The following is a 19,658-nucleotide window of genomic DNA, read 5'->3' on the forward strand; positions in this document are numbered from 1 at the left end:
TTTGGATTAATTAAAACACCCCTTTTGAAGATGATTAACTTCCTTGTTTAATTATGTCCTTTGGAGGAGTATCCTCGGCCACCTCGCTCTCTGGGGTCTTAAGGCGTAACCTCGCTGGGCTCTGAAGCTGCCATGTTGTTTGGCCTGCTCAGCCATGCCTTGACATGGAACAGGCCACAACAATTTCTTCACAATAAAGTTTTTTTTTCACTTTCCTCACTCATTATCAAATATCTGTTCATCATGGCTGGGAAAGGTTGGGTATTGCAATTCTTATAAATGTCTGGAGAAGGCCGTGTTCGTGGCTCTATTTCATTTTTGCACATGCAATAACCATGAGAATCTCTTAAAGTAAACAGAATTACAAAATTTAAGCTCCAGAATCGAACTTAAAAGTAGTTCTGACTTCAAAAAACGTGTTCATTTGTCCAATTCGGGCATCTCCAGGAGGTGTATGTTTCAGATGACGGTTCGGTGATTGCTAATCATGTGCCGAGCGAGCTGTTTCTTATCAACCGCTTCGTTGGAGTACTTAAGCCACTTGGCAAGTGTGCTACAATGTTCACACTGTCACTGAATACTGTATATCGATCGACTTGAACAAAGTTCAGTGGCCACTCATGTGCGTTGCTGGCCACGTTGCTCTGCGGTGAAACAGATGGTAGCTGGCTTGCTGAAAATGTGAAATTTTATTTTCCACAACATTCCCCCTTTTTGTTCTTCCATTATACAACTCGTCACTTCGACATTGAAACATATTTTAAAAATAACGTAGACATCTCACATCGACCGAGCTGCACAATGACGAGGTGGTGGTGGTGCCTCGTGGGCTGAAAATTTTATGCAATTTCATTTTTAGATGACACCGCTTTATTTAAATTTTTGTGCGATGTGTTGTCATTGTCTACCCATCACTTAGACATTTGTATATATATATATATATATATATATATATATATATATATATATATATATATATATATATATAAATATATATATATATATATATATATATATATATATATATATATATATATATATATATATGTTAAACCCTCCATCGACCTCGTGTTCGGAGTTCCTCCATGTTGGTTCAAGCAATGAAAAGTGTTGGTCGACATTTTGTGTTCTCTTTGGATTGTTCTATCTTTGAATTGCATTTAGTTAATTTTTTGCTTGAATTCATTATTTACAGAATTATGTTTAAAAGGTAAGCTTTTGTTGTTCTCCTTTATGAGACAGGTCAGGTTAGTTCTTTGACCTGCTACAGGTACCATGTAAACCTGTACTAACCTGTTCCATGGTCGGGTTGTCAGCAACTAAACCGTCTCCCCCACCAGGTTTTCTGGTGAGGAGGGTGTTTGGATATGGACACCCAGCAGGAATAAAAACAAAACCTGTCAAAGGGCGGAGGAGCTACTTGTGAGGCAACGGCCATCCATATCTAGTGCCCAACTGTGTCTGCGGACGTCCTCCTGCAGTTGGGTTACTTTTTTATTAGGAGGTTGGTGGCAGGATTTGCACTCCGGCCACCTTAAAACCCTTCATTCAGCAAAACACAAAAATGCAAAAAAATCTGAAAACCCACTCCGTGGGAGTACCTCCTGTGCAGCTTCCCTTCGCAGGGCAGCTCACCGGATGACGGGATTGGGGCAAAGCCTTCGGGACCCCCGATCTTTGATGATAGGAGGGAAACCACGGGGTAACATCCCTGGGTCAGATTTCGGAAGAGTGTGTCGGAGTGGTGCTGAGGTGTCGTCCACCAGACGGCGGTCTCCTTGGGTTAACCTGAGGCGGTCCCTTCGGGTGGGTGCCTTGAATGTCCTATCCCTAAGAGAGGATGATCACCTGTCTCTGTTATCATCTGAGCTCAAGCGTTTGGACATCGGGATTGCAGCTCTCTCTGAGGTTCAGAGACCGGATTGCGGCGAGATAATGGTGGGTGGTTACAACTACTATTGGTCTGGTCGCTCTCATGGTTACCATACCCAAGGAGTTGCTGTAGCTGTGTCCAATAAGCTGACCCCAATGATAATTGAGGTAACACCGGTCAACGAGCGTATTATGAGATTAAGGATTCGTCACTCCATAGGTGTCATTTCCCTGGTCTCTGTTTATGCTCCGACTGAGGCGAGTGATCTCACCGTGAAGGATGCATTCTACGCCATGCTCGAGTCTGTGGTTCATCAGTGCCCCAGACGAGATACACTTCTAGTCTTGGGGGATTTCAATGCATCGACTGGAACTGATAGGGATGGTTATGAGGTGTGTGTTGGTCCCCATGGGTTCGGAACTATGAACCAGAATAGCACTAAGTTCCTTGACTTTGCAAGAAGTCATGGACTTAGGGTGGCTGGTTCATGGTTTCAGCGCCCACAAGCTCATCGCTGGACTTGGTATTCCAACGCTGGCGGTGTGGCAAAGAAGATTGACCATGTCCTCATTGACGGTCGTCGGAGGATGATCCAGAACTGCAGGGTCTTCCGGAGTGCTCAGTTCCTCAATACTGACCACAGGCTTGTTGTTGCAACTCCAAAGCTGCACCTTAAATCCTGGAGAATGGTACCATCCCAGCCTAGGTTGGATGTTGGCAAGCTCAGGGATGAGAGAATAGCTGAGGAGTTTGCGAACAGGGTGAGTGGACACTTGGGGGGTCTGGGTGCTTTGGAGGGTCCTGAATAGTTGTGGAGTGCATTCAAGATCACCGTCCTTCATGTTGCCAGTGGATGTCTTGGAACTCACCGCAGGGCAAAGAAGAATTTTGTCTCTCAAGGGACACTGGATACCATTGACCAGAGTCGCAGAGCCAGGCTGAATGGCAGAGCTGAGCTGTTCAGGGAGCTGAGGCGTAAAACTGTACGTGCACTGAGGGTGGACAAGGAGGCCTATGTGCGAGGAATCTGTGAGGGGGTAGAGCATCACCTCTGGACAGGTGATTCTCGTCCCGCTTACAGGGGAATTCGCGCATTGCGTTCATCCAAGCCCATCCCTCGGAACACTGCATTTCGAGCAGAGAGTGGTAGGCTCTTGACAGAGGAGTCTGAAGTGAAGGCCCGCTGGGCCGGTTACTTTGAGCAGTTGTACCAGGCTGATCCCCCAGCTGTCGATTGGACGTCAAGGGTGTTACAATCCCTGTTGCTGACCCTCCAATCAACTGTGGTCCACCTTCGCTTGTGGAAACACAGGCTGCGGTGAACCAGTTGAAATGGGGCAAAGCTCCAGGGATTTGTGGCATCCATGCTGAACTTCTCAAGGCTGGTGAAATGCTGCACTCGTGCCGTTGCATGCAGTTTTGTGCTCTGCCTGGAACACAGGCATCATCCCAACTGATTGTAAGAGGGGTCTTGTTGTTCCTCTCTGGAAAGGGAAGGGTGATCGCCAAGACTGCAACAACTACCGAGGGGTGACGCTGCTCTCAGTGCCGGGCAAGGTCTTTGCTCAGATAATTCTTGATAGGGTTCGCCACCATCTGCTTGAGCACCAGCCTCCAGAGCAGTCAGGCTTTACACCAAAGAGGTCAACGATTGACTGTATCCTTGCTCTTCATGTCCTCACCGAACGCAGACGAGAGTTTCGGCAGGGGCTGCTTGCAGCCTATGTTGATCTCTGTAAAGCGTTCGATTCAGTGAATCAGGATGTCCTCTGGAGGATTCTTGGTCTTTGTGGAGTGCCACCAAAACTGATCGATCTGATGTCTGAACTCTACTCTGGTACTAAGAGTGCTGTGAAGTGTGGTGGTACCATCTCTGACTTATTTCCAGTTGTTACTGGAGTTCGTCAGGGGTGTGTACTGGCCCCCACACTTTTCAGCACTTGTATGGACTGGATTTTAGGGAGGATGTCGGAGAGATCAAGCTGCAGTGCATCGTTTGGGAATGTCAAGATCTCGGACCTTGATTTTGCAGATGATGCAGTCATCTTTGTGGAGAATCTAGATATCCTTTTGGGGGCCCTCAAGGTGCTGAATGATGAGTTGGAGCCACTGGGATTACGGGTTTCTTGGGTCAAAACTAAGATCCAGGCTTTCGGTGACATCTTGGATGCTGCTGTCCTGTCTGTGTCTGTTTGTGGTGAGGATGTTGAGGTCGTGGAGAGATTAACTTACCTTGGCAGTGATATTCATGTCTCTGCTGGCTGTGAGTCAGAGGTCAATAGACGTAACACACTAACCTCGTGTGGCAAGGATGGAGGTCCAGATGTACAGGTATAGTAGGTTGTAACTTTTAACCTCAGCAGCGTACGAGCGATCACATTTTTCTTTGTCCTTGCGGCTGTTTCTAAAGCAGTTGGTGATCTTGATATGAACAGGGTTTGCTTCAGAAACGTGATGGAGTATCTTTCTGTGAGTTTCGAAGCTGATAACACCCGATATCTGAGCCATTTGCCATATTAACATATGTTTTGTAAATTCCCGCCCCAATTTTTTTTCCACCCATCACACGTAGCTGTATATAAAGAATAATGTTTGTGAACATATCGCTGAAACGTCTATATAAATACAATGTTGTTTTTCTGTGAAAGCTGCTTAAGGTTTCTGGGTTGGATACAGTCAGTACTGTAGTCAGTAATCACACTGACTCCAACTTGCCCATTCCCCAAAAATTGCTGATATTGGCCAAGTGTGCGTGTGTGCGTGCGTGTTTTTCTCCATGCTACCTCCCCTACCCCCACCCCTCTCTCTCTCTCTCTTTGTCCCATCCTTGCCCTATCCCCTCCCAAAACAGTTCAGGACCCTACTTCCATCTCTCTCTCTCTCTCTCTCTCTCTCTCTCTCTCTCTCTCTCTCTCTCTCTCTCTCTCTCTCTCTCTCTCTCTCTCTCTCTCTCTCTCTCTCTCTCTCTCTCTCTGTCTCTGTCTCTGTCTCTGTCTCTGTCTCTGTCTCTGTCTCTGTCTCTCTCTCTCTCTCTCTGGAAGGTGATTATGTCTGAATGGTGTTTATGTCTGGGCGATGTTGGTCTCTGGACGCTTCCGGGGGGTGTTGGTCTCCAGACGCTTCCGGGCGGTGTTGGTCTACGGATGCTTCTGGGAGGTGTTGGTCTCCGGACGCTTCCGGGCGGTGTTGGTTTCCGGATGCTTCCTGGTGGTGTTGGTCTCCGGATGCTTCCTGGCGGTGTTGGTCTACAGACGCTTCTGGGCGGTGTTGGTCTCTTGATGCGTTCCGGCGGTGTTTGTCTCTGGATGGCTTGGCTCCGGACGTTTCTGGTGGTGTTTATGTCCAGACCATGTTTGTAGTCTGACCTGTAGAAAATGTATTTCAGACATTTTTTTGTTTCCATCTTCACTGTTGTTCTCTGCAGAAACATTTTGATGAAGAGTAGGAATTGTAATGAATGCTCCACCACACGTCTGCCTTCCCTTCCTCTCACCTCACACTGTTTTCCCTTCCCCCAACCCTCCTTGCTCCCCGACCCCTCTGGCCCTCTTCCCCCCCTCTTTTTCTCCCTTCCCCCTTTAGTATCCCCATCAGTGAAGCGACGGGTGGTATATGCTAGTCTGTAAATAAAAGTGAAATGCTTGTGTTTGTTTGTGATCCTACTCCTCTGAGCTCAATGCTTCAGAAAAAGCCCAATTTTCTTCGGATTTCAACCCGGATACCTATACTACTATATAATTGGTGAAGTGGTGAATTCCTATCATCAAATTTGGTCATCAAATGTGAAAAATAACAGTTCATTAAAACATTACCATGATTGGTGAGATCGGTGAAGGAGTCACGTGACCTCTCAAATGTGCTTATCATTCATAAACCGAAAAATAGTACAAACACAACCCATACATCGATTTAAAGGTAATTTTACTGCTCACATAACCACATAACTATGAAATCTGAAAAAAGACGTTGCAGAAAAAAACGTTACTATCTTAGCTAACTTCACCAAATATACACTCCAACTATACATCCTGTAGTTTAAATGAACCAAGTTAACGTGGTGATTTTATTTTTTTTTCATCGTAATTTGATCGTAGATGTCTCACCTCAAATGAGCAATTTTTTGACGTGATCACAACTTGTATGTGATTAGTAAGAAAATATAAATGTATTTTATTTTAAGCTTCCAGGAGTAACCGACATCGCCCGGTATATTTTTGGTCGGGGCCTAAAATACTTCGTTACACCTACGAAGGAGTGTGGTTGGGAATCATTTGATATTACCTGTCACATAGCTACAAAGGCTTCGGGTACTAAAGAGCGATTATTTAAATAAAATAAAACACAAAAAACTTTCTTTTTAATCAAAATTTTCATTATTAATTAATTAATTATTTTTTCTTTCCTGAAACCACTCCTCGGGGCTCAAACGTGAACCTCTGAAAGTTTGATGAAGATCCATTCAACCATCTCTGAGAAAAATGGTGACACAGACAAACAGCTCTCCTATCATGTAGCATCACCTCGCTGTACTATATTTCGGTGGATGTTGGAGTATTGTGGGTTTCCGGTTTGGAGAACCTTTGCAACGCCCCATGTACTTTCACTTTACACAAGGAAATATAAGGAAATGCAACGCAGGTGGAGGCCGTTCAGCCCATCATGCCTGCAGGAACACCACAACAACCAATCCACACAAGATCCAAGGAAGAAAATGAAAAAAAAATGCATTGATTTTTAAATTTATTATTATTATTATTTTTTTTTTTTTTAAAGTTTTTGGAGTTTTTGTATTTTTTCTTTTTTCTTTTTCTTCTTCGCCTCAGGGGAGGGGGCATGAGCTTGATTAAAAAACACGTAACATCAACCACACAACCCCCCTTAACAAGACCCCCACCAACAGCACTCCATACACATTCACACAATCATCCATCATTGCTCAAACTCCCTAAAAGTCTGATCAACATCCCCATACCCATCAATCTCCATAACCTCCAGGTACCTATCTACTTCTAATTCAAACTTATCCACTTTTTTCTGCTGCCACTACCTTTCTAGGGACAACATTCCATGCATTAATTACTCCCTGAGTAAAAGTCCCCTGCCTCACTACCGTCTTAACTCTCCTCTTCTTTACTCTCAGGCTATTGCCCCTGGTCTTATCACTGTCTACTCTGTTGAATAATTCATCTCCAGTTATTTTATCAATACCTTTCATTATCTTAAACATCTCCATCATATCTTCTCGTAACCACCTCCTTTCTAGTGTATGAAGCCCTGTCTCCTTCAGCCGCTCCTCATAGCTGAGTCTAGCTTGGCCCGGAATCAATCTAGTAGCCCTGCACTGAACCTTCTCTGTGGCATCGATGTCCTTCCTGAGTTGTGGTGACCAGGACTGCACACAATAGATGTTCCCTCTCTAAATTCCTGTACAATGTTAACATCACCTCTTTTGATATATAAATGATCCCCCTCCGAATACAACCTAAAACCCGATTTAATTTACCTACAGCTACCTGGCACTGTGCTGCCTCCTTACCTCCCATATCTATTACCACCCCCAGATCCTTCTCCTGTGTAACACACTCCAAAATTACCCCTTGCATCCTGTAATCTCTATTTTCATTTTTCTCTCCCATCCCCAACACCTTACGCTTGCTCAGGTTAAATTCCATCTGCCAATCTTTTGCCCAATCTATACAAGTATCAACACTTTCCTGTATCTGATCACCACCCCCTCTGCTCTCCACCTCACCTCCAAGCTTTGTGTCATCTGGAAATTTGGAAAGCTTACACTTCACCCCATTGTCCAAATCATTGATGTAAATAATGAAGAGTAATGGTCCAAGTACTGATCCCTGAGATGCCCCGCAACTTACATCCTCCCAGCAAGACATCCTCCCACTCACAGCCACTCTTTGCTTCCCATCACTAAACCAGTTTACAATCCAATTAGCTACCAGACCAGCTACTCCACAAGCCCTCACTTTGACTAACAACCTCCGATGTGGTACCTTATCAAATACCTTCTTAAAGTCTACATATACTATGTCAACTGCCTTTCCCTCATCCACCCAGACACTGCTTCATAGAACTCTAAAAGATTTTTTAAACAGGAACTACCGTTGGTAAACCCATGTTGACTACCTTTAATTAGTTTGTATTTATTTAAATGGTTCCTCATCTGGTCCTTTATTAATGTCTCCAACACCTTCCCCACAACTTTGCTAAGATATAATATTTTAGTGGGCATTTCATTCATGTGTTGGTAAGTGCATTGACGTGAGTTTACAGCCATGATGGTGTGTTATGCTTTCTTTTTCAACATAATGTTATATTGACTTTTTGTAGTTTATGCTGTGCGGCTTTTGGATAACGTAACATGAAAATCTCACACACACACACGCACGCACGCACGCACAAACACACACACACACACACACACACACACACACACACACACACACACACACACACACACACACACACAGACAGACAGACAGACAGACACACACACACATCACGAGGGATTTCAAAGAGGGGATGGGAGGTTCTTTTCGCAGGGGAGTTTCAAGTTGGTGGGGGCAGAGATTCTTTCAGGTTGGATCGACTCCACCCTTAAAGCAGAGCACCAAGAGTTCTTCCCCGAACAAAATTGGGAATTTATTACCTGATGATTTCCTGACATATTCTTGGTCATACACATCCCATTAAAGTGTAAGCCTGCCAGTTTGAAGGATAGTAATGTTTTACGAGTTATTAAAGATTTTAAGTCGGGATTTCGATCTGAAGATTTTTTTATTATTCTTACCTTGAACATGATGTGCTTCCATACAAAAGAAATGATATGAGCTCCGAAACTACCTGGGTCGAAAAGGTACCCTGGTCGAAACGTGCATCAAGTCGAAATCCCACGCTGGAATAAGAATTGTTACAGGTGTCCACAGTCCCAGGATATGTAATGGGAATCGTTACAGGTGTCCACAGTCCCTGGATATGTAATGGGAATCGTTACAGGTGCCCACAGTCCCTGGACATGTAATGGGAATCGTTACAGGTGTCCACAGTCCCTGGATATGTAATGGGAATCGTTTCAGGTGTCCGCAGTCCCAGGATATGTAATGGGAATCATTACAGGTGTTCACAGTCCCTGGACATGTAATGGGAATCGTTACAGGTGTCCACAGTCCCTGGATATGTAATGGGAATCATTACAGTTGCCCACAGTCCCTGGACATGTAATGGGAATCGTTACAGGTGTCCACAGTCCCTGGACATGTAATGGGAATCGTTACAGGTGTCCACAGTCCCTGGATATGTAATGGGAATCGTTACAGGTGTCCACAGTCCCTGGACATGTAATGGGAATCATTACAAGTGTCCACAGTCCCTGGACATGTAATGGAAATCGTTACAGGTGTCCACAGTCCCTGGATATGTATTGGGAATCGTTACAGGTGTCCACAGTCCCTGGACATGTAATGGGAATCATTACAGGTGTCCACAGTCCCTGGATATGTAATGGGAATCGTTACAGGTGTTCACAGTCCCTGGACATGTAATGGGAATCGTTACAGGTGTCCACAGTCCCTGGATATGTAATGGGAATAGTTACAGGTGTCCACAGTCCCTGGATATGTAATGGGAATCGTTACAGGTGTCCACAGTCCCTGGACATGTAATGGGAATCGTTACAGGTGTCCACAGTCCCTGGACATGTAATGGGAATCGTTACAGGTGTCCACAGTCCCTGGACATGTAATGGGAATCGTTACAGGTGTCCACCATCCCTGGATATGTAATGGGAATCGTTACAGGTGTCCACAGTCCCTGGATATGTAATGGGAATCGTTACAGGTGTCCACAGTCCCTACGTATGTGATGAGACTGACAATGCAAAGTTGCGCAACAGACTGACATTTCTTCCCACAACCTTGATCATGTGATGCCGACTTGTGAAAAGCACTGAATACATCAATCGTTTCTTCATTGAAAAATATTAAGCAAAATACTCGATACACTCAAGAATAAAAAGTATCTGAAGGTTTCCTAAAACTCGCTTCCGGTTCCGGTTCCGGTTCTTGAGCAATGGCGGCGTTCTTCAGGGTCTCCGCCGACTTTCTCAACGATAAGTTTGCCAGTTGTTTTTTGTTGTGTTTTTCCTGTTATTTTGTTATCTCCCTGTTTACTGTGTGTTTCTAGTTCGATTTTGTTTGAAAACTTGTGCTGATTGGGTTTTCATCGATGTTTTTGTTTCGAGTTCCTTGAGGCCTCATCATTTCCTTGTTTGTGTGCACGATCATGTTTATTATATTTGCTACTCATAACCTTCGTTTTTTTAATTTTCACCACATTCTCTCCACTACTCTTTCAATACTGCCCAACTATACCCTCTGTTTGATGTCTTAAAATAAAAATAAAAATCTATACATATTTTCCCTTCTCACCTTATACACGACATGGCCAAAAGTACGTATGTGGACACCTGCTCATCCAACATCTCATTCCAAAATCATGAACATTAATGTGGACTTGGTCCCTCCCCTTTGCACCGATAAAAGCGCCACACTTCTGGGAAGGCTTTCCACAAGATGTTGGAACATGGCTGCGGGCATTTGTTTTCATTCAGCCAAAAGAGCATTAGTGAGGTCTCGCACTGATATTGGGTGATTAGGTCTGGCTCACTGTCGGCATTCCAATTCATCCCAAAGGTGTTCCATGGGGTTGAGGTCAAGGCTCTGTGCAGGACAGTCAAGTTCTTCCACACCGATCTTGACAAACCATTTCTGTGTGGACCACACTTCGAGCATGGGGGGGCATTGTCATGCTGAAACAGGAAAGGGCCTTCCCCAAATTGTTACCACAAATTTGGAAGCACAGAATCGTCTAGAATGTCATTGTATGCTGTGGCATTAAGACTCCCTTCACTGGAACTAAGAGGCTTCGCCTGAACCATGAAAAACAGCCCCAGACCATTATTCATCCTCCAGCAAACTTTACAGTTGGCACAATTCATTCGGGCAGGTAGCGTTCTCCCGGCATCCGCCAAACGCAGATTCATCCGTCAGACTGCCAGATGGTGAAGCGTGATTCATCACTCCAGAGAACGAGTTTCCACTGCTCCAGCGTCCAATGTCGGTGAGCTTTTCACCACTCCAGCCGACGCTTGGCATTGCGCATGGTGATCTTAGATTTGTGCGCGGTTGCTCGGCCATGGATACCCATTTATTGAATCTCTCGACGAACAGTGCTTGTGCTGATATTGCTTCCAGAGTTGGTTTGGAACTCGGTGGTGAGTGTTGCAACTGACAGACGATTTATCCGCGCTACGCACTTCAGCACTTTGCGGTCCCGTTCTGTGAGCTTGTGTGGCCGACCACTTCGTGGCTGAACTGTTGTTGCTCCATGACGTTTCCACTTCACAACAACAGCACTTGCAGTTAACCAGGGCAGCTCTCGCAGGGCAGAAATTTGATGAACTGACTTGTTGGAAAGGTGGCATCCTATGACCGTGCCACGCTAAAGTCACTGAGCTCCCCAGTACGGCCCATTCTCCTGCCAATGTTTGTCCATGGAGATTGCATGGCTGTGTGCTTGATTTTATACACCTGTCGCAATAGGTGTGCCTGAAATAGCCGAATTCACTCATTAGAAGGGGTGTCCGCATACTTTTGGCCTTGTAGTGTACCTCCCATAACCACGTGACTTCCTCTACCTCCTCTTCCTCTTCCTTCCTTCCACTCTTTCCCAATCCACATTTCCAATTTGACTTTGATCGTGAAGGTATTCATCATACACCTTCTCGATCCTTTCTTTCATCTTTCCTTTACCGAATCTTACCTAATTCTTCTTTTTCTTCTTCTTCTTCTTAAGTCTGTTTTCAATTCAATCATCAGTGACCAATATGCAATTACTGTGACATGGTTAAAGTATTGTGATGAGCCATATTATAATGATATTGCAATGTGATGAGCATGTTCTACATGCTTTCCCGAAAGCATGCGATCAATTATAGACATGCATAATGCATACGCAGCGAACACATCCCAAGATTATTGCAAAGAGACACGACGTCTTACTGCAGTAAGGCACAGAAGGACCTCAGCAAGACAAGATGATGGTCAATCACAACGAGATAATCATCGGTGTCGAATAATACAACACTGAGTATATGTATTACTTATCGGACATTGTGGCTCCAGATTGACTCCGAGACAGACCACAATCAGGAAGATCCTGTCACACCATGCCAGGAAGTTCAGCATGCCCCGTTTACAACTGACATTTTCAGACCATTCAATAAAGGCCTAAGAAAAACAACAATCTGTAAGCACGACATGCAGAGTCACAGATCTTCACCCAACTGCACTGTTTTAGATTCTGTTTCCAATAGCATTGATGTGGCTATCTCCCATCATCCAACTGCAAAGATTGTGGTCTTGGGTGATTTTCATGTCCACCACAAAGAATGACGAGGCTAATCTCATTGAACTGATGTCCCAGGAATGAATATATACAACTTCATCCTGTCTCATGATCTTACCGAGGTAATTTCATCTCCAACCCATATTCAAGATCGTTTTACTGATACCTTCGTGATCAGTTTTTGTGTTCTAGCCCTTGTGATTGTGCTGCTGAAAGTCTTGCCCCACTAGGTAACTCACATCGTGTCACCATTGCTGTTCGTATTACCTATTCATCACACTCAACCCCTGCTTCTCCTTTTCACTGAACAGTTTCACAGTATAGCAAAGCTAACTGGGATGTGTTTCACTCCTTTCTTCGTGATATTCTTTGGAACCCAGAACTTTAAAAATGGTCTTTTACAATGACAAAATGATGGTCAATCACAACGAGATGCTCATTGGTGTTTAATCATACAACACTGAGTATATGTATTACTTTGAGGACATTGTCGCTCCAGAATGACTCCAAGCCAAACCACAATCAGGAGGATCCTGTCACACCATGCCAGGAAGCTCAGCATGCCACGTTTACAAAATGGACCCTGTGTATGAAAACGTTTACCCCATGTACCCCGCCCCCACCCCTCTCCATTCCACAGAACTTCCTCTTCCTGGCCTCTTTTTCTTTTTCTTCTCTTCTTCTTCTTCTTCTTCTTCTTCTTCTTCTTCTTCTTCTTCTTCTTCTTCTTTTTCTTCTCTTCTTCTTCTTCTTCTTCTTCTTCAAAAGCCTGAGTTCAATTCGACCTTTCTTTCATTCCACGTCTAAAAATTTCATTTGTTTCAACGCCCATTATCTTAACTCTCCAGTATTCCATCCCTCCCACAACGTATTTAAATGTATCTCTGACCTACAAATGTTTAACATCCCATTTTGCAATGCTTGTTCATCTTCCATCAATCGTTAATTTTTTTTTCCAACTTCAGTGCAAATTCATCAGGTCAGGTCAGGTACGGGAGCATGCGCCAGAGCAGTGCGTCGCTGCGTCCACTTTCCTCCGGTACTCCAGGGGCGTCCATCTGGCCATCCACCAGGCAGATGCCTGGCCCATCCCCATCTCCTTGAGATGCTGATCAACCTGATGCAACCACGAGGCACGTGGTTGGCCCATTGGCCTCCTCCACTCATGAGACTCCCTCGCTGAGAGAATCTGGTGAGCAGGATCATCATCAGGAAAACGAGCCACATTGTCCATACAGCCACAACTGACACTCACGGACTATGCAGGTAACAAATCTCATTTCAGTCTCTCTCAGCAACCGCTCGTTGGGCACAAAGTGTGACCATGATAGCCAAGGATTCTTCGAAGAGACCTGGTACCAGAGGAATTAAGTCTCCCTCTCAGATCCTTGGTCAGAGTCCAAGTCTCACATTCAGAGAGCAAGATTGGAAGCACCAAGGACCTGAAGACTCGGAATTTCGCCGTCCCACACAGGTACCGGTAGCGCCACACCCTATGATCTAGTGAATCCATGACTCCCCAGGCCCGACCCAGCCGTCTGTTGACCTCTGACTCACAGCCAGCAGAGACATGAATTTCACTGCCAAGGTAAGTGAATCTCTCCACGACCTCAACATCCTCACCACAAACAGGCACAGACAGGACAGCAGCATCCAAGATGTCATTGAAAGCCTGGATTTTAGTGTTGACCCAGTAAACCCGTAATCCCAGGGGCTCCGACTCCTCATTCAGTACCTCGAGGTCCCTCAAAAGGATATCTAAAGTCTCCGCAAAGATGACTGCATCATCTGCGAAATCAAGGTCAGAAATCTTGACATTCCCAAATGATGCACTGCAGCTTGATCTCTCTGACATCCTCCAGAGAATCCAGTCCATTCAAGTGCTGAAAGGTGTGAAGGCCAGTACACACTCCTGACAAACTGCAGTAACAACTGGAAACAAGTCAGAGATGGTATCACCACATCTCACAGCACTCTCAGTACCAGAGTCGAGTTCAGACATCAGATCAATCAGTTTTGGTGGCACCCCACGAAGACCAAGAATCCTCCAGAGGGCATCCCGATTCACTGAATCGAACACTTTACAGAGATCAACATAAGCTGCAAGCAGCCCCTGCCGAAACTCTCGTCTGCGTTCGGTGAGGACCGAAAGAGCAAGGATACGGTCAATCGTTGACCAGACGGCGTCTCGTTGACGCGCACCTCCTTAAATCTACTTTCTCCTTACTCCTCCCCCCCTCCTTACATCTACTTTCTCCTAACTCCTCCCTTCTTCTTCTTCTTCTTCTTCTTCTTTCGGTTGTTCCCGTTAGGGGTCGCCACAGCGGATCATCCGTTATCATCCGCATAATGATTTGGCATAGGTTTTACGCCGGATGCCCTTCCTGACACAACCTGGTCGCCTCTTACAACACAGGGATATGGTACACCGATTCTAACCGGGGCATACACCGGGCCCAGTACACTGGTACTCACTTCGCCGACCTCGGAAGGATGACAGGCTGAGTCAACCTCCTGGTGTGTATTAATTCAAGCAGCCAATGGAGCTTGAACTCAGGACCTTTTGGATCCCAAGCCGCTACCCTAACCACAAAGCCAACACCAGGTTTTTCTCCTAACTCCTCCCCACCTCCTTAAATCTACTTTCTCCTAAACTCCTCCCCACCTCCTTAAATCTACTTTCTCCTAAACTCCTCCCCACCTCCTTAAATCTACTTTCTCCTTACTCCTCCCCACCTCCTTAAATCTACTACCTTAAAATTCATCCCACCTCCTTAAATCTACTTTCTCCTAACTCCTTCCCACCTCCTTAAATCTACTTCCTCCTGACTCCTCCCCTGTTATACTCCTACCTTACTCCTCCCATCTTGCACCTCATCCTCCTCCTCTCTTAGCACCTCTCCACTGCCCTCTGCTTTACTAATAGTTCCTCCCCTGGTATCCCAAACTGTATGGTTTTCAAACATCTGTGTTCTCCATTCCAACCGAACAATTGCCTCACACTCTCATTCAGCACACTCCTCAATATCTCAAACACACACTTTCTTTCCTCTCATCACTCCTCCCTCTCTTCCCACCCCCTCAAATCATGTTCCTCCCCCTACCCACTCCCCTTTTTGCAAACCTCTATACAGTCTCATTCTTCCCCTCTCCCGTCCCCTCCCTTCTCCCTCCTCATCCATGGCTCTGCTCGCAGTTCTACAAGCAGTTCCAACTCAGTGGAAAGTGTTCATTTGTCCAATTCGGACATATTTGACCTTCTGTAATCTTTTCTATATATACTATTAAATCTGTGTGTGTGTGTCTCCTCCATAACTCTAAAACTCCATAACTGCTCCTTAACTCCAACCCCCCTCCCCCCACCCACAAAGAGTTATTTGCTTTCTTCTCAGAAATGATACACACAATTCCGATGAAACTTCACGACAACTTTCATCACCCATGACGTACCAGAGTTTGTTCATGACATTAGAAAAATCGGGCTCGAAGGGGGTTTAAGGCAGGTTGCCCCCCAAAATATATTTGCTTTCTTCTCCAAAACTAGACACCCAATTCCAATGAAACCTGACCACCATCTTCACCACCCTTGATGTACCAAACTTGGTTCACGACATTAAAAAAAACATCCATAGGTATTTACTTTCTTCTCCGTTTAGTTATATATTTTGTGCATCATCAATACCTTCCAGTGATTGCCTGGTTATCTTACCCAGCCTCGACCAGGCGAGCACCCAGGGGTATTGCTTCTATGTTTAATTTCTCTGTGAGGTTCTTTGTCATAATTCCTGTAGCTCAAGCTATCACTGTTACAACTTTGGCATTCTTCAGCTTCCAGGATCTTTTCACTTCATTCTTGATGTCTTGGTATTTGGTCGTTTTCTTGATTTCTGCATCGTTTAGTCCAAAATCACTGGTACTAACACCTCAATCAGCAATGCCTTATTCTCTTTTTTTGTACCGATGTATGATATTTGGTCACAATGCTTTGTTTTCAATGTTCATGCTCTATAGGATCATTAGGTCATACATTAGCGGTAGGTACATCCATATTTTAAGTGATTGCTTTTGGTTCCCAAAAATTCCCACAAATTTTCTGGAACTGCGATATCAAAGTTTTTGCAGATGTGCCAGCGGATTACGTTGCAAACTCTGTTGTGTCATTGTGTGTACATGTGTTCTGACATGAGTTCTTGTGTGTGTGTTCGTTTATTAAGCATAACATATTGTCGCGGTTCTTGGCCGGTTAAGTTTAATCACCCAAACCAATTGTGGTGGACAGGTGGTTAATACCGACCAGGCTGGATCAACGAGCATTTTTCCTTGGAGGCAGACACATGAAACTCAGAGATGATGGCACACACAGGAGTGGCATTGGCGGCATTCGCGGAGTGACGGATGGACAGCACAGCACAATAGGCCATCAGCCGTAAGCTGTATCGTGCAGTTTCGTTCCACTCATCGGGGGGGGGGGGGGGTAGACAAAACCTGATGATATGATAGTATATATCCAAATACATTTGAATCCAAAAGTTCTCCACTCAATTAGCTGCAGTTATTGTGTATTTTCATCTTGAAAATCGATGCATTCCCTGCGCTCTCTCATTTGAATTTTCTCCACTCGGATCACGTGTGGGCCATGTGACGCCTCGACAGCCAATAGATCGGTCTCTGCTTCACGTAAGGTCTCTGCTTTCATCATGCAAGAACACTTGATGATATGCACTCTGAATATCAAGACTAGAGAACATTCTCACTGCACAGAGATCGACAAAGACCTCCTCAATATGTGGGAGTGGTTGAATGTCCATTACAATTGACTTACTGGGCTCATTCAGATCCACACAGAGGCATTTCTCACATTATTATCGCTCCAGTTTTCTTCTGCGTAACGAAGATAGGCAAAACCCATTCAGAGGAGTCTATTTTTTCTCCTACTCCTGACTTCCAGTTTTATCGATTCTTGTGAGATGGCATCATGGCCAACAAGGGGGTCAGTGGCAAAGCATCTGCTGAAATGGCATCACATCAGGCCTTGTTTTCACGTTGTGTGAAAACCCTTCTGAATGGTCTGCGGTTTCAATGGAGTTAGAGTCAGTCAGATGTCTGGTGGACTGATGTTTTATGAACTGAAATGATTGGCACTTTTGCAGGAGAAACACATCAATTGACAATATCCAGTTTGAGAGCAGTGAAGAGGTCTATGCCAAGTATAGGAGTTCCAGAAGGCACAATGAAGAAGTCAGCAGTCGCAGAAGAATGGTTGTGTGTCACTTGTATATAAAGACAGCCTAGGCTAGCCTAGGCTGGATGTTGGCAAGCTCAAGGATGAGAGGGTAGCTGAGGAGGAGTTTGCGAACAGGCTGAATGGACCTGATTTGGGAGGTCTGGGTGCTTTGGGTGGTCCTGAAGAGTTGTGGAGTGCCTTCAAGACCACCGTCCGTCCTTGATGTTGCCTGCCTGCCGGTTGATGTCTTGGAACTCACCGCAGGGCAAACAGAAGAACGAGTGTTTTTTTGTCTCTCAAGGGACCCTGTCGACCATTGACCAGAGTCGCAGGGCCAGGCTGAATGGCATAGCTGCAGAGCTGTTCGGGGAGCTGAGGCATAAAACTGTACATGCACTAAGGGTGCACAAGGAGGAGGCCTATGTGCGTGTGAAGACTCTGTGAGGGGTAGAGCATGAGCATCACCTGTGGACAGGTGATTCTCGTCCCGCTTGCAGGGGAATTCGCGCATTGCATTCATCGCAGTCCAAGCACTGCATGTTGCGTGCTGCCTGCTGCGTCCATCCCTCAGAGCACTGCAGTGAGAGCAGAGAGTGGTAGGCTCTTGACAGAGGAGGAGTCGGAGTCTGAAGTGAAGGCCCGCTGGTCCGGTTACTTTGAGCGGTTATTGTACCAGGCTGATCCACCAGCTGTCGAGTTGGACATCAACGGGGGTGTTACAATCCCTGTTGCTGACCCTCCGCTGCGCTGCACTCCAATCAACTGTGGTCCACCTTCACTTGTGGAATATGCGAGGTATAAGGGATTTCTCAAATGAGCTGCTCTTTTATCTTGTCAGAGAGATTTCCAAATTAGCAATGAGTTCACGTAAAGCAGCAACATACTGTGCAGTTCATTCACCCATTCTTTGTGCTCACTGACAACATTTATGTCGTTTGCCAACAGTGTTCACTTTTGACATGAAAATGACTTTTAATGAGGTGATAGCAGCAGAGTCTGTGTCTTCAGCAACTGGGACAGTATAGAATAAATACTGCCCTTCAACTCCGAAGCAGTGTACCAGCGGTGCATGTTTCCTTGCTTCAGACAATTTGTTTTGACAGTAGAGAAGATGAACTTCAGAGTCAAAAGCTTTAAGTGCACATTGTCTAGTTGCTGCTTCTCACCTTAGGTGGTGAGGTGGGATGTCAGCGAGCAGAGGTAGGTGGTGGGTGGGTGTCAGTTTAAGGCAGCCATTAATGACTCTCAGAGAAGAATTGAGCTGGACATCCACTTTCCTTGTGTGCATGCTTCTGCCACCCCCGCAGCAACACTACTCTGCTGGAGCATGCATCAATGCCAGTGTGGTTGAGTGTCGGGTTATCAAGTCTGATCCCCAGTCATGACCTGCTAGTTTCCTTGGCAGGTTGACACTTGCTGCCGTTTTTCCAGCCACATCCTCAACATGCTTACGGAAAGTAAGGGCCCTGTCCAACTTAATTCCAAGTTAGGTTGGTGTGTTATGCCTGGTGTTAACTTAATGGTTAAGTACTTAAGTTAACACCAGGGTGGTGGGCTTGGGTTCCTAGGATCCTGAGCTCAAATCCCCTTTGGCTGTTGAATTAATACCAAGTTGGGTTAACTCTGCCTGTCATCTTTCTGAGGTCACCAAAATGAGTGCCAGCTTGCTGGTATCCTGTGTTGGAGTGGTGACCCGTCCAGGATTGTGTACAATAGCCAAGGAGACTGCTTAGGCAGCACCAACGCTCTGCACAGAGTGTGGTCCCAATGGATGGATGGATGGATGTTGGTGTGTTGGTAAAAGGAAGTCTACAAGTCTTCTGTCTTTGCCCGGTTGTCCCTCTTTGGCTAATGCTAATGTTTCACTGTTACTTTTAAACCCAAGAGAGTGGCAAAGATCATTCATGCTATTGATGTCTTGAAAGCCACTGGTTCTGATGGAATTCCCATGGTTATCCTGAACACATGTTTTCCTGAACTGTCTTCTGTTCTTTCAAAATTATACAATCTGTGTTTGTCGAAGCCTGTATTCCCATCTTGTTGAAAACTGGAATCTGTTTTGACAGTGTACAAAGGTTCTGGGGAGAAGTCTAATCCTACTAAATATCACCTTATTAGCTACTTCCCATCATGAGTTTG

Source organism: Eptatretus burgeri, chromosome 10 (genome assembly GCF_056783735.1).
Source record: "Eptatretus burgeri isolate ZD-2024b chromosome 10, Ebu_testis_v1, whole genome shotgun sequence".
Classification (NCBI taxonomy): Eukaryota; Metazoa; Chordata; class Myxini; order Myxiniformes; family Myxinidae; genus Eptatretus; species Eptatretus burgeri.